General features: G+C 48.2%; 1 pseudogene; it reads right to left on the bottom strand.

Annotated features, from left to right (window-relative positions):
- Positions 1-11,073: 11,073 nt before the first annotated feature.
- LOC144758234 (uncharacterized) lies at positions 11,074-12,777 on the bottom strand (annotated as a pseudogene).
- Positions 12,778-13,522: the final 745 nt, after the last annotated feature.

Below are 13,522 nucleotides of genomic sequence, written 5' to 3' on the forward strand. Positions count from 1 at the left end.
TACCCTGGGTATCAGTGGTATCGGGGGGGAAAAGCGACAGCAAATCTTTTTGACCAGCTTATCCATAGGGCATTCCCCTGGGATTGTTCCCCTGGTTGCCTGGATGCGAAGTGTTGGCATTTTGCATTCCGGTGTGTTGCAAATAGGTCTATCGTCAGTGATCCCTACCTTCTGAATAGCCTTAGCGTTTCCTGTGCATTGAGCTCCCACTCATGGGATGCTGATGTCTGTCTGCTGAGCCAGTCTGCTTCCACATTGTCCTTCCGTGGTAGGTTTATGGCTAGCCGGTTTATCTTGAGTGGGATGGCCCATCTCCATATCTCCTGTGCTAGGTGTGATAGTGGTGCTGATTGTGTTCCTCCCTGCTTGTTGATGTAGAACATCGTTGGTGTGTTGTCAGTTTTTATCAACACTCTCTGGTTGTACAGTTTTTTTTCTGGAAGGCCTTCAGGGCAAGGAACACGGTCTTCAGTTCCAGGTAGTTGATGTGTTTGACCGCATCTGCTGGAGTCCACAGACCCCTCACCCTGAGCTTGTTCATGTGTGCCCCCCATCCCTTCTGGGATGCGTCTATGGTGATGGTCACTGTTGGGGTTGGTGGTGTTAAAGGCTTCCCTCTTGTTATGTTCTCCTTGTCCCACCATGATATCTCCTCCTGCACTGTGTGCGTTACAACCACTAGATCTTCTCAACTTCCTGTAGCTTGTGACCATTGTTCTTGCAGTCATTCCTGGAATGGTCTCATGTGGAGCCGTACATCTCGGACTAGGTGTATGCAGGACACCATCATCCCCATGACCCTGCTCACTGTCCTCAAAGTCAGAGCTCGCATCTTCTGGTAGAGGCGTGTCTCCTTCAGTAGAACCAGTGTTCTCTTGTCGCTGGGGAACAATTTGCTCTGTATGGTGTCGATCTGTGCACTCAGGAAGATCTTCACTTGCTCTGGTTCCATTGAGGATTTCCCCCAGTGAATGGAGAAACCTAGGTTTGTCAGTGTTTCTGTCAACCGATGTGCGTGTTCCTTGCACGTCCTGTGTGAACTTGCCTTAAATAGCCAGTCGTCGAGGTAAGGGTATACGTGAATCCCTTCCCTCCGTAGGTGCGCTGCCAATGCTGCAAAGCATTTGGTGAAGACCCTTGGTGCAGATTGTAGTCCAAAAGCTAGGGCTGTGAACTGGTAGTGTTCTTTGTTGATTTTAAATCTTAGTAGATGCTTGTGCCGCCTGTTCATGGGAATGTGCAGGTAGGTATCTTTGAGGTCTATGGTGGACATAAAGTCTCCGTCCCTTATCTGAGGGTTGACCTCTTGTAGGGTCTTTCTGTGCAGTTTTCCCTTATTGCACCATAGTGTGAACCTCCTCCATTTTGCCATATAGCACTTTCGTGTTGTAGGTCTTCTCGCCTCTCGTAGCACCCGCAGGGTGCTCTCTGGTAGTCTTAGATGTGCAAATTCTAAGTTTTCAGGAGCCATGCAGCTAGTCTGAGGCTCTCTGGCTCTGGGTGCAGTACTTCTCCGATCTGCATGAAGAGTAAGTCTTTTCTTTTCCCGAACTTGTGGGGTGGCCCCTGTGTCATTTCCATTATTTGTGAGTACCACATCTGCCTTGCCCACTGTGGTGCCACCAGGATCAGTGTCATGTTGCTAGTTCTACACTTGTTGAGTACCCTGGGTATCAGTGGTATCGGGGGGAAAAGCGACAGCAAATCTTTTTGACCAGCTTATCCATAGGGTATTCCCCTGGGATTGTTCCCCTGGTTGCCTGGATGCGAAGTGTTGGCATTGTGCATTCCGGTGTGTTGCAAATAGGTCTATCGTCAGTGATCCCTACCTTCTGAATAGCCTTAGCGTTTCCTGTGCATTGAGCTCCCACTCATGGGATGCTGATGTCTGTCTGCTGAGCCAGTCTGCTTCCACATTGTCCTTCCGTGGTAGGTTTATGGCTAGCCGGTTTATCTTGAGTGGGATGGCCCATCTCCATATCTCCTGTGCTAGGTGTGATAGTGGTGCTGATTGTGTTCCTCCTTGCTTGTTGATGTAGAACATCGTTGGTGTGTTGTCAGTTTTTATCAACACTCTCTGGTTGTACAGTTTTTTTTCTGGAAGGCCTTCAGGGCAAGGAACACGGTCTTCAGTTCCAGGTAGTTGATGTGTTTGACCGCATCTGCTGGAGTCCACAGACCCCTCACCCTGAGCTTGTTCATGTGTGCCCCCCATCCCTTCTGGGATGCGTCTATGGTGATGGTCACTGTTGGGGTTGGTGGTGTTAAAGGCTTCCCTCTTGTTATGTTCTCCTTGTCCCACCATGATATCTCCTCCTGCACTGCGTGCGTTACAACCACTAGATCTTCTCAACTTCCTGTAGCTTGTGACCATTGTTCTTGCAGTCATTCCTGGAATGGTCTCATGTGGAGCCGTACATCTCGGACTAGGTGTATGCAGGACGCCATCATCCCCATGATCCTGCTCGCTGTCCTCACTGTCAGAGCTCGCATCTTCTGGTAGAGGTGTGTCTCCTTCAGTAGAACCAGTGTTCTCTTGTCGCTGGGGAACACTTTGCTCTGTATGGTGTCGATCTGTGCACTCAGGAAGATCTTCACTTGCTCTGGTTCCATTGAGGATTTCCCCCAGTGAATGGAGATACCTAGGTTTGTCAGTGTTTCTGTCAACCGATGTGCGTGTTCCTTGCACGTCCTGTGTGAACTTGCCTTAAATAGCCAGTCGTCGAGGTAAGGGTATACGTGAATCCCTTCCCTCCGTAGGTGCGCTGCCAATGCTGCAAAGCATTTGGTGAAGACCCTTGGTGCAGATTTTAGTCCAAAAGCTAGGGCTGTGAACTGGTAGTGTTCTTTGTTGATTTTAAATCTTAGTAGATGCTTGTGCCGCCTGTTCATGGGAATGTGCAGGTAGCCATCTTTGAGGTCTATCATGGACATAAAGTCTCCGCCCCTTATCTGAGGGTTGACCTCTTGTAGGGACGTCATTTTAAATTTTTGTGCCTTCATGTACTTGTTTAGGAACCTTAGATTCAGGATGGGTCTTAGCGTTTGGTCCACTTTTGGTACTAAGAAATAGGTTGAGTACACTTCCTTGTTCCTTTCTCAGTATGGGACTGGTTCGATGGCCTCCTTCTGGAGGAGTTCTTTCGCTTCCTCTAGGTGTAGCGCTAACTCTCTCCCTGAATACGCCTTTCTTTTTGGTTTTCTGTTTGACTGTCTCTTTTCCAGTTCTATGCAGTATCCGAACTGTATGATGCTGAGTATCCATTTGTCTGTGGTTATCTTCTTCCACTCCTGGAGGAAGTGACTTAGCCTGCCTCCTACTGGTGTTACATGATCTTTGATGTTTTGTCCGTGTAACCCTTTATTTGTCTTGTTTTGCCCCACCCTTGGAGGTGCTGTGTGGGTGGGCACGTCTTGCGTGACAGAGTCACTTTGAGTTGGGTTGTTGGTCCCCTCTTCTAGTTTGTCCGCGTCCATTCGCCCTCCCGCGAAAGGACTGGCCCCTAGGCTGGTACTGCCAGGTTTGCCTTTGCTGTCCCTGTTGTGCTTGGCTGTCTCCCTGGTGGGGCTGCTGGAATGTCTGGTGTGACGTTCCTTGCTGGTTTCCCTCTCTTCCGTTCGGTCTCCGTGTCAGGGTACCCCTTCTCATCCCCCTGAATTGTAAGGCCCCCATGGACCTTGCAGTTTCGGTTTTTTTCTTCAGCTGGGTGAGATTTTAATCCACCGGCGCCCCAAACAGTGTCTCTCCATTGAAAGGGGTGCTCAGAATGTTGTGCTGTGCCTTTGGTTGGAAGCCTAAGATCCTGAGCCAGGCCTGCCTTCACTCCGTGATTCCCAACATCATCAGCCTGCTGGACGGGTCAGCCCCATCCAAGGCTGTTTTGAGGCAAGAATTCGCTATATTCTTCCCCTCCTCCACAAGGTGTGAGGCTCTTTGTTGGTACTGGTCTGGGAGGTGCTTGAGCAGCTGTCCGATCTCATCCAGAATTTGGTACTGGTGCCTGTTAAGTAGGGCGTTTGAGTTAGCCATGCGCCAGTGCACCGCTGCATTTCTTCAATCAATCAGAGTACTTGTAAAGCGCGCTACTTACCTGTGAGGGTCTCAAGGCACTATGGAGAGGAGGGGTGCTGCTACTGCTCGAAGAGCCAGGTCTTGAGGAGTCTTCTGAAGGCGAGTAGGTCTTGGGTCTGCCGTATGTGGGTAGGGAGGGTGTTCCAGGTCTTGGCGGCGAGGTAGGAGAATGATCTGCCGCCGGAGGTCGTTTGTTGGATGCAGGGGACAGCGGCAAGGGCGAGGCTGGCAGAGCGGAGCTGGCGGGTGGGGGTGTAGAAGCTGAGTCTGCTGTTCAGGTAGGCTGGTCCGGCGTTGTGGAGTGCTTTGTGTGCGTGGGTGAGGAGCTTGAAGGTGATCCTCTTGTCGACGGGGAGCCAGTGTAGGTCTATCCGGTGGGGGGTGATGTGGCTGCGGCGGGGGACGTTGACGATCAGTCGGGCGGAGGCGTTTTGGATGCGTTGTAGTCGACGTAGGTGTTTGGCTTGGATTCCTGCATAGAGTGCGTTGCCATAGTCCAGTCTTGTTCTGACGAGGGCTTGTGTCCCCGTTCTTCTTGTTTCGGTAGGGATCCACTTGTAGATTCTGCGGAGCATGCAGAGGGTGCTGTAGCAGGAGGAGGAGACGGCGTTGACCTGCTTAGACATGGAGAGGGAGGAGTCAAGGATGAATCCTAGGTTGCGTGCATGGTCAGTGGGTGTTGGTGCTGTTCCCAGTGTGGTCGCCCACCAGGAGTCATCCCAGGCTGAGGGGGTGGGTCCGAGAATGAGGACCTCCGTCTTGTCCGAGTTCAGCTTCAGACGGCTGCTCTTCATCCAGTCGGCGATGGCCTTCATTCCCTCATGGAGGTTGGTTTTGGCGGTGTGTAGGTCCTTGGTGAGAGAGAGGATGAGCTAGGTGTCGTCGGCATAGGAGATGATGTTGAGGTTGTGTTGGTGGGCCATTTGTGAGGGGGGCCATGTAGACTTTGAACAGCGTTGGGCTGAGAGATGAGCCCCGGGGGACGCCGCAGATGATGTCGGTGGCTTCGGATCGGAAGGGTGGGAGGCGGATGCTCTGGGTTCTGCCGGAGAGGAAGGACGTGGTCCAGTCAAGGGCCTTCTCTTGGATTCCGGCTTCTAGGAGGCGTGTCTTTAGAGTGCGATGGCAGACTGTGTCGAAGGCGGCTGACAGGTCCAGGAGGATGAGGGCTGATGTTTCGCCGTTGTCTAGTTGGCACCGGATGTCGTCTGTGGCGGCGATGAGGGCTGTCTCGGTGCTGTGGTTTCGTCTGAATCCGTACTGGGACGGGTCCAAGATGTTGTTGTCTTCCAGGTGGCGGGCCAATTGCATGTTGACGATTTTCTCGATTACCTTTGCCGGGAACAGGAGCAGGGAGAAGGGCCGGAAGTTCTTGAGGTCCTTGAGGTCCGCCTTGGGCTTCTTGAGGAGGGCGTTGATTTCGGCATGCTTCCAGCTTTCGGTGAATGTCGCTGTTTCAAATGAGATGTTGATGTCCTTCCGTAGTTGGGGTGCGATGGCTGCGTCTGCTTTGTTGAATACGTGGTGTGGGCACGGGTCTGCGGAGGTCCTGAGTGGATGGAGTTCATGACCTTGCGTGTCTCGTCGTCATTGACGTTGGACCAGGAGATCAGGCGGTTGGAGCTGGAAGTGTTTACAGGGGAGGTGGAGTCTGGCGTAGTCGGGGTGGTCGTGGTGTTGAAGCTGTCGTGGATGTCAGCGATCTTGCTGTGGAAGAAGATGGCTAGTGAGTCGCACAGTTCTTGTGAGGGCGGGATGTCGTTGGCACTGGGGTTGGAGAGTTCCTTTACGATGCTGAAGAGCTCCTTGCTGTCGTATGTGTTGTTATCCAAGCGGTCTTTGAAGGAGGATCTCTTGGCTAATCTGTAGAGGTGGTGATGTCTGCGGGTGGCGTGCTTGTGAGCTGCATGGTTGTCCGGTGTGCGTTCGTGGAGCCATATCTTCCCCAGTTTCCGGCATTTCTTTCTATCTTCCTCCCGGTTAGGTTGATCGTCCTGCTTTCTTTGTCTGGTGGTGGGCCTGATGTTGTTGGCACAGTTGCCCTTTTTCTAGTAGTTGCCGCAATATTGCAGTCTACTGTGACGGATCCTTGGATGTACGGGGTTCTTTGGAGGAGTGCTTGTACTTCTTCTCCGTCCTTGGCATGAAGGACCTGCATGTTACTGGGTCTTTGAAAGCCTCCCTCCCTTGGTCCACGTCACTCTGAAGCATGGGGAGGAACTAGCTTCTGGTCTGAGTGGGGAGCAGGGTCTCCAAGAGGAAGTCTGCCTTTGGCTTTTCCTCCTCTAATCTGACTTCAAAACCTGTTGCCGCGTTCCTGATGACCATATTATAGGCTCCAATGTCATCTGGCGGCGAAGGCCTCGAAGGGCACATGTCCACGGCCTCTTGTGGCCTTTCGGTGTCGAGGTCCTGCCATTCCAGGTCCTGTGTCCCCGAGGATGCCGAGCCGAGGGTTGTCCGCTGGTCATCGTCCAGCTCCTCCTCGTAGTATAGGGCCTCCTCCTCTAGGTGTTCCTGGGGCTTGGGAGTTTTCGGCGGCCCTTCGGCGTCAAACTCCTCTTTTTCTTCTATTTCGACGATCGGCGTCTACGGCTTCGACAGAACCGTGAACCTCTTCATTTTTTTGTCAAACTCTTTTTTCCTTTGCAGGTGCTATCCATTTCGGCCTCGAGCCTTCTCTTCCTCCCCTGGAGCTCGGCGGCCGATCTTTTCCTCGCCGCCATTAGCGTCGGCGTCGACCCGGTCTTCGGGTCATTCTCTCTCGACGTCGAGCGGTCCTTTTCGGGGACTTGCTTCGACGACCTTGGCATTTCGCCGGTCTTCGCCGCCTGGGAGTCCTTTTCGAAGGATCCGCTGGGCTGTTTGTCCTTGGATGCAACTGCAGCCGTCGAGATTTTCGGCGCCAGTGATCCCTTTGAGGACTTAAGACTCTGTTTCTTGAGAGTCTGACTCAGACCTTCAAGGGTCTGTCAGGGGTTTGGGGGTCAATGACTCTCCTACCTCTTTAGAAGTGTTCTTATCGGACTCTCCGACCGTGTAGTCATTGGCTTCACCGGTGACGTTATCCTCCTCATTGCTGGAGAGTCCCAGGTCCCGAAGCGCTGGTGGTTGGCCCTTGCCTTGCATGTTGTAGTTGGCCCTTCTCTGTCTCTCTCTAACCCGGAGAGTCTTCGGTGAGAAGGCGGAGCAGGCGTTGCAGTTCTTGCTCTCATGGTCGACAGGTAGGCAAGGTTATAAACCGGGTGCTGCTCCTTCTGTGCGTATTTGTGGTGGCAGTTATGGCAGAATTTAAAGGGTGTCTTGTCCATTCCGTGCTCAGGGGGCCCCCTGTGTGCGCATTCTCCGTTGGACGTCGAAGTTCTCCTTCTTCTTCGTCGTCCCGGCTTGGTGGTCTAGTCCCTCGTTGTCTTCTCCAAAATTTTCTGTTGAAAATTCGCCTTTTCTGCGTCTTCTTTCCTCCAAAAATTCCGGAGCTCTTCAGAGACGATCCAGACCCAACGGCGGAAAATAGAATCTGAAGATGGCGCCCAAAGGTGGGAGCTTCCGCAGGAAGCAGGCCGACGTCACAGGAAGTAACACCAGAAGGTGGGACGTCAACGCCCACCTAGGCTACAAAAAAAAAAGAAAGAAAAGACTACGATTCCGGACCCAACCACTAGACCGCGGAATAATGCACAGCATAGTGAATCCAGAAAGATTCACGCTGCAAAAATTGTAGTTACCAGACAGCTCAAGAGCTCTAGAACGAGCAGAATCTACCCTCCAAGACTCTACATAAGAATAAAAAGGAGTTAGAATAACCAAGTCCTTTTCCATTCCACCCTACCCCATAGCACTGCCACCAACTCCACCACAATAACCTTGAAAACCATAGCACCTATACCCAAAGCACCGTCATCTGTTCCCACAAAACACTGGCCCGTTCTGCTTGTCCTAAAGCTACTCCCCCACACTGCCACCTACCCTCAAAACAATACATGGCTACACTGTCTGGATAGATGTGTTGCAGCAAAGTTTGTACTATGTTGTGACTTGGACACAGCCAATTGCTTTGGTCAGGCGATTGACATGAGTGTGGAACTTCGGTGCATTGCCTGGATTAGGTCTATATGCTTCTCTAAAGATACCCAAGCATCGTTAATGGACAAGCTATTTGATGGCGCTCGCCTTTTAAGCAAGAAAGTGGACTAGGCCCCAGACAGATTCCTTGGGTCTGTCTGCCTCCGCCACGCAATTTCATCACAAATCTCATCCCCTTTTGGCTGCAGTAGGGTTTTTCAACTCTGCCAGCGACAGACCCTGCTAGAAACCCAACAGGTCTCCCAGTTCTTTCATGGCCATGGCACACAAAGGCAACGTCCAAGACATCATGCCACTGAGTGACCTGCTGCTACAACTGGTGCAGCTGCAAAACCTCTTGGTGTCCTTCCAGACACTGACTCACCCTATTGTAGGCAGTATCCAACATTTTCTCCAGTGAATTAGATTATGCCAGTGGCAGACCCCTCTCCCTTTTCCACCCAGACTTAACAGTGGTGACGGATGTATCACTTCTGGGTTGGGAAGGTCATATGGGAGACAGAGATTAGGAAACCCTCGTCACCGACAGAGCCCCAACTCCACATCAAGCTGTTGGAGTTGGGAGAATTTCACTTGGCGATGAAGGTCTTCTGGCCCACCATCACAGGAGGGCTGGTGCAGCTTCTCACAGACAAGACAGTCAATGACGATGGTCTCATCAGGAAATGTCACACAAACGTGTTTGACAGCGAGCCGAGGATTCATTGGCTGCAGTTGTTTGGTCCGACGAACGGGCGTTGGAACTGCTTAGTTGAATTTGACTTCCTCCCAGGTACGCTGCCCCAAGATACAGAAGAATCCTTACTCTGTTGTATTGAATATAGTTGAGAAGCATATGGGAGAGACGGCGATCTACCATCCTGATGAGACCATGGTAATTAACTGGAACGGTCGAAATATTGACTATACAGGGATTATGTCTTCTGAGAATCGCCTTTGCTTAACTTGTATTGTACAATGGTAATTTACAGCCCTGCTTTTGTGTACAAAATGTGGATCGGACTGTTTTATCATCATATCACTTTCATCTTGAGCACTGCGCAGTCATCACTCAACAATTTATATATACACTTGCTGCTGAGAATACAATTAGAATTTTGGGAAATGAAAAGGCCTCATCTGAATTCTAATCATGATAAAAAAGGTGTATTAATATCTGCCCAGGGCCTGCATATGTGATACAGACCTGTGAGATAATGAAGTCATAGACCTCTGTAGTTGTTGACAGTGCTCTGGGAAGTGCTTTTATGCGTCTACGCTTGTCACTTCTGGAGCAGAATGACGTCGACACTGAGCTGCCTGATGTCTCCTCCTGCGTGCAGAAGGACTGCTTTAAAGTTTGAGGATCCAGTCTGGCGTGTGGGAAATATTCACAAGGTGAGGAATCTGTAAGCAAAGGAGTATCCACCAGAAAGAGCGTTACCGAAGGCAACTAACTGGTTTGTTATGTTTTCCTGCTGTTGTATATTATCTAATTCTGGGTGGTGAACTCCGCTTGCAGAGTTTCCGTATTCCACGGAGCTCCCGGAGTTCCTAAAAACTCTGCGTCGTGGAGCGTAGCGAGGTTTTTTTCCACGCTCGCGTTTTTCAACGTCATGTATTGGAGCGAGGAAAATCCACCTCCTGATGAGATTTTTCCTTGCTCGCGCTCGCCAAGGTCTAGTTGGTGATCAAAATCAACTTCCTGGCGAGATTCGTTGCCGGATTTCTCAATGCGAGTGGTCGTGCCAGGTCACAACCACTCGCGTTGAGAAACTTTCCTTCGCATTGACAAAGCTGCCGCTCAAGTAGAAGCAGCTGCACCCTCTTGCGCTACACATGGTGCCATTCACGATAAATTTTACAGGGCGGGACAAACAATCGGAGATCAAAATCACCACGAACGGCATGACCCTAACACACTCCGCTGCTCGTAGAACTCCGCATAGTGCGGCGCAGTTTTTTGACACTTCGCGAAGTTCTTCATTGAGGACCACCACCTAGGCTTAATCTTATCATGAAAATCTAGATTTCAGTCATATGTTAAGAAACAAGGGTGAGTAGAAACCTTTTGGGTGGAGAAAATTTAAGACATTAATATTGTGAATTTTTTGGTACTTAGTTGATTTTTGCAAGTACTAACACTTCTCTGTGTAAAATAAATACCTTGAGATTTTTTAAACTTTCAGATACTCAAATTGTGGATTTTGTTGCAATTAAAACATTTTCGAGGCCTGAAATTTCTTTGGAGGTTACATGCGGGCAGCCTAAGTTATCCTGCAAGAGTTTCTTGATTAAACCACAATATGTGCTATCTCATGTAGTCAGGTTGTTAGAAGCTTTTCTGCAACTCAAGATATGCCTTACTTTTCGCCTGGTTTCGATGCATTTCTCATGTTTAGTGAGATTTCCTTTCTGAGTATAACGTTTCTGGCTTTCCCCTCCTGTAGAAGGCTTTAGTCCAGTGTGAATTCTCTCATGTTAAGTGACATTGTATTCGTGATTAAACCTTATCTGACATTCAGAACACACATAAGGCTTTTTTTCTCCCGTGTGAGTTCGCTCATGACAAGTGAGAAGTAATTTGTAAACAAAACTTTGCTTGCATTTCGAGCACTCATAAGGTTTTTCCCCAGAGTGGGATCTCTCATGAAGCATAACACTGTCTTTCGGATACAAGCTTTTATGGTATAAGGATTCTCTCCAGTGTGGAGTTTCTCATGGTAAGATAGCGTTTTTCTCTGCAGCTTTTCTGGCATTCAGAGCACTCATAAGGTTTTTCATCAGTATGGAGTCGCTTCTGGTTAGCGAGGCTGTGCCTATCAAATAGGAATTTCTGGCATTCACAGCGTTGGTAATGTTTTTCCCTGTGTGCGTCTGCTCATGTAGTGTGAGATTGCATTTAAAATTGATGCTTTTCTGGCATTTGGAGCACTAAATTATTTTTGATGGTGAGTTTTCTTATGGTGCATGTAACCATCTCTACCTCTGAATCTTTTCTGACATTTAGAACACTGATAATGTTTTTCCCCAGTGTGGATTCTCACATGTGCAGTGAGATAATATTTTTGGCTGAAACATTTTTGGCATTCGGAGCACTGATAAGGTTTTTCCCCAGTGTGGGTTCTTATATGCTGAATGAGACGTCTTTTTTCACTGAAACATTTCTGGCATTCCGAGCACCTATAAGGTTTTTCCCCAGTGTGGGTTCTTATATGCTGAATGAGACGTCTTTTTTGACTGAAACATATCTGGCATTCAGAGCACCTAAAAGGTTTTTCCCCAGTGTGGGTTCTTATATGGTGATTGAGACTGATTTTTTCACTGAAACATTTGTGGCATTCAGAGCACTGATAAGGTTTTTCTCCAGTGTGGGTTCTTATATGCTGAGTGAGATAGCATTTTTCACTGAAACATTTGTCGCATTCAAAGCACTTATAAGGTTTTTCCCCAGTGTGGGTCCTTGTATGTTTAGTGAGTCTTCTTTTGTCACAGAAACATTTCTGGCATTCAGAACACTGATAAGGTTTTTCCCCAGTGTGGGTTCTTATATGCAGCGTGAGATGTCTTTTTTCACTGAAACATTTCTGGCATTCAGAGCACTGATAAGGTTTTTCCCCAGTGTGGAATCTCACATGTGCATTTAGAAGTGATTTAAGTTTGAAATCTTTTGGGCATTCAGAGCACTGATAAGGTTTTTCCCCAGTGTGGGTTCTTATATGCTGAGTGAGACTGAGTTTGTTTATGAAACATTTCTGACATTCAGAGCATGAATAAGGTTTTTCCCCAGTGTGGGCTAATGTATGTCAAGAAAGTCTTCTTTTGTCACTGAAACATTTCTGGCATTCAGAGCACCGATAAGGGTTTTCCCCAGTGTGGGTTTTTATATGCAGCGTGAGATGTCTTTTTTCACTGAAACATTTCTGGCATTCAGAGCACTGATAAGGTTTTTCCCCAGTGTGGGTTCTTATGTGCTGTGTGAGATGTCTTTTTACACTGAAACATTTCTGGCATTCAGAGCACTGATAAGGGTGTTCCACAGAATGGGTTATTGCATGTCGAGAAAGACTTACTTTGTTACAAAACCTTTCCTGGCAATCAGAACACTGATAAGGTTTTTCCCCAGTGTGGATTCTCACATGTGCAGTTAGAAGTGATTTATGTTTGAAATGCTTTGGGCATTCAGAGCACTGATAAGGGGTTTCCCCAGAGTGGATTCTTGTATGTTCAGTGAGTCTGCTTTTGTAAATAAAACATTTCTGGCATTCAGAGCACTGAAAAGGTTTTTCTCCAGTGTGGGTTCTTCTATGATGAGTGAGACAGCTTTTGTCAATGAAACATTTCTGGCAATCCGTGCACTGATAAGGTTTATCCCCAGTGTGGGTTCTTCTATGCCGAGTGAGACTGTTTTTGTCAATGAAACATTTCTGGCAATCCGTGCACTGATAAGGTTTTTCCCCAGTGTGGGTCCTTGTATGTATAGTAAGTCCTCTTTTGACACTAAAATATTTCTGGCATTCCGAGCACTGGTAAGGCTTTTCCACAGAGTGGGTTAATACATGTCGAGAAAGACTTTGTTTGTTACTAAACCTTTTCTGGCATTCAGAGCACTGATAAGGTTTTTCCCCAGAGTGGATTCTCATATGGTCAGTGAAATAAGATTTACGGCTGAAACTTTTTTGGCATTCAAAGCACTGGTAAGTGTTTTCCGCAGAGTGGGTTAATGCATGTCGATATAGACTCGCTTTGATACTAAACCTTTTCTGGCATTCAGAGCACTGAAAAGGTTTTTCCCCAGTGTGGATTCTCATATGCTCAGCGAGATAAGATTTACGCCTGAAACTTTTTTGGCATACTTTGCACGGAGAGTTTTTTCCCCCAGTGTGGAGTCTCATATGCTCAGTGAGATAAGATTTACGCTTGAAACTTTTTTGGCATACTTTGCACTGAGAGAGGTTTTTCCCAGTGTGCATTCTCTCAAATTCAGTGAGATGAGATTTATGGCTGAATCTTTCTTGGCACAGGTAACTTTTTTCCCCAACTTAGGTTATTTTGCTTTGATTGAGGTGGGTTTGAACACTGAATTTGTTCTCACAGCCCGTGTTTTTATAAGGTGTATTCATTGAGTTACATTTAATTTTCTCTTCCTTATATGCCACGGTAAGAGTGAACCCGATTTCAGAGTCGAGCTTGTTTAGATAATATTCAGTACTTATCTCTAAAAGAAATGTGTGTTTTACACTTGAATTGAGCAAAATATGTCTGGAAGCAGCCCTGTAACACCTGTCGAAATGTTTCTAGCAGATAATAGTCTTTTGGTTATAGCCTCTCCGGCAGCAACTTATTTTGTGACTGAAGTTTTTCTCAAATCTATTTGTATAGGTTCTT

This window comes from Lissotriton helveticus, chromosome 1_1 (genome assembly GCF_964261635.1).
Source record: "Lissotriton helveticus chromosome 1_1, aLisHel1.1, whole genome shotgun sequence".
NCBI classification, from domain to species: Eukaryota; Metazoa; Chordata; class Amphibia; order Caudata; family Salamandridae; genus Lissotriton; species Lissotriton helveticus.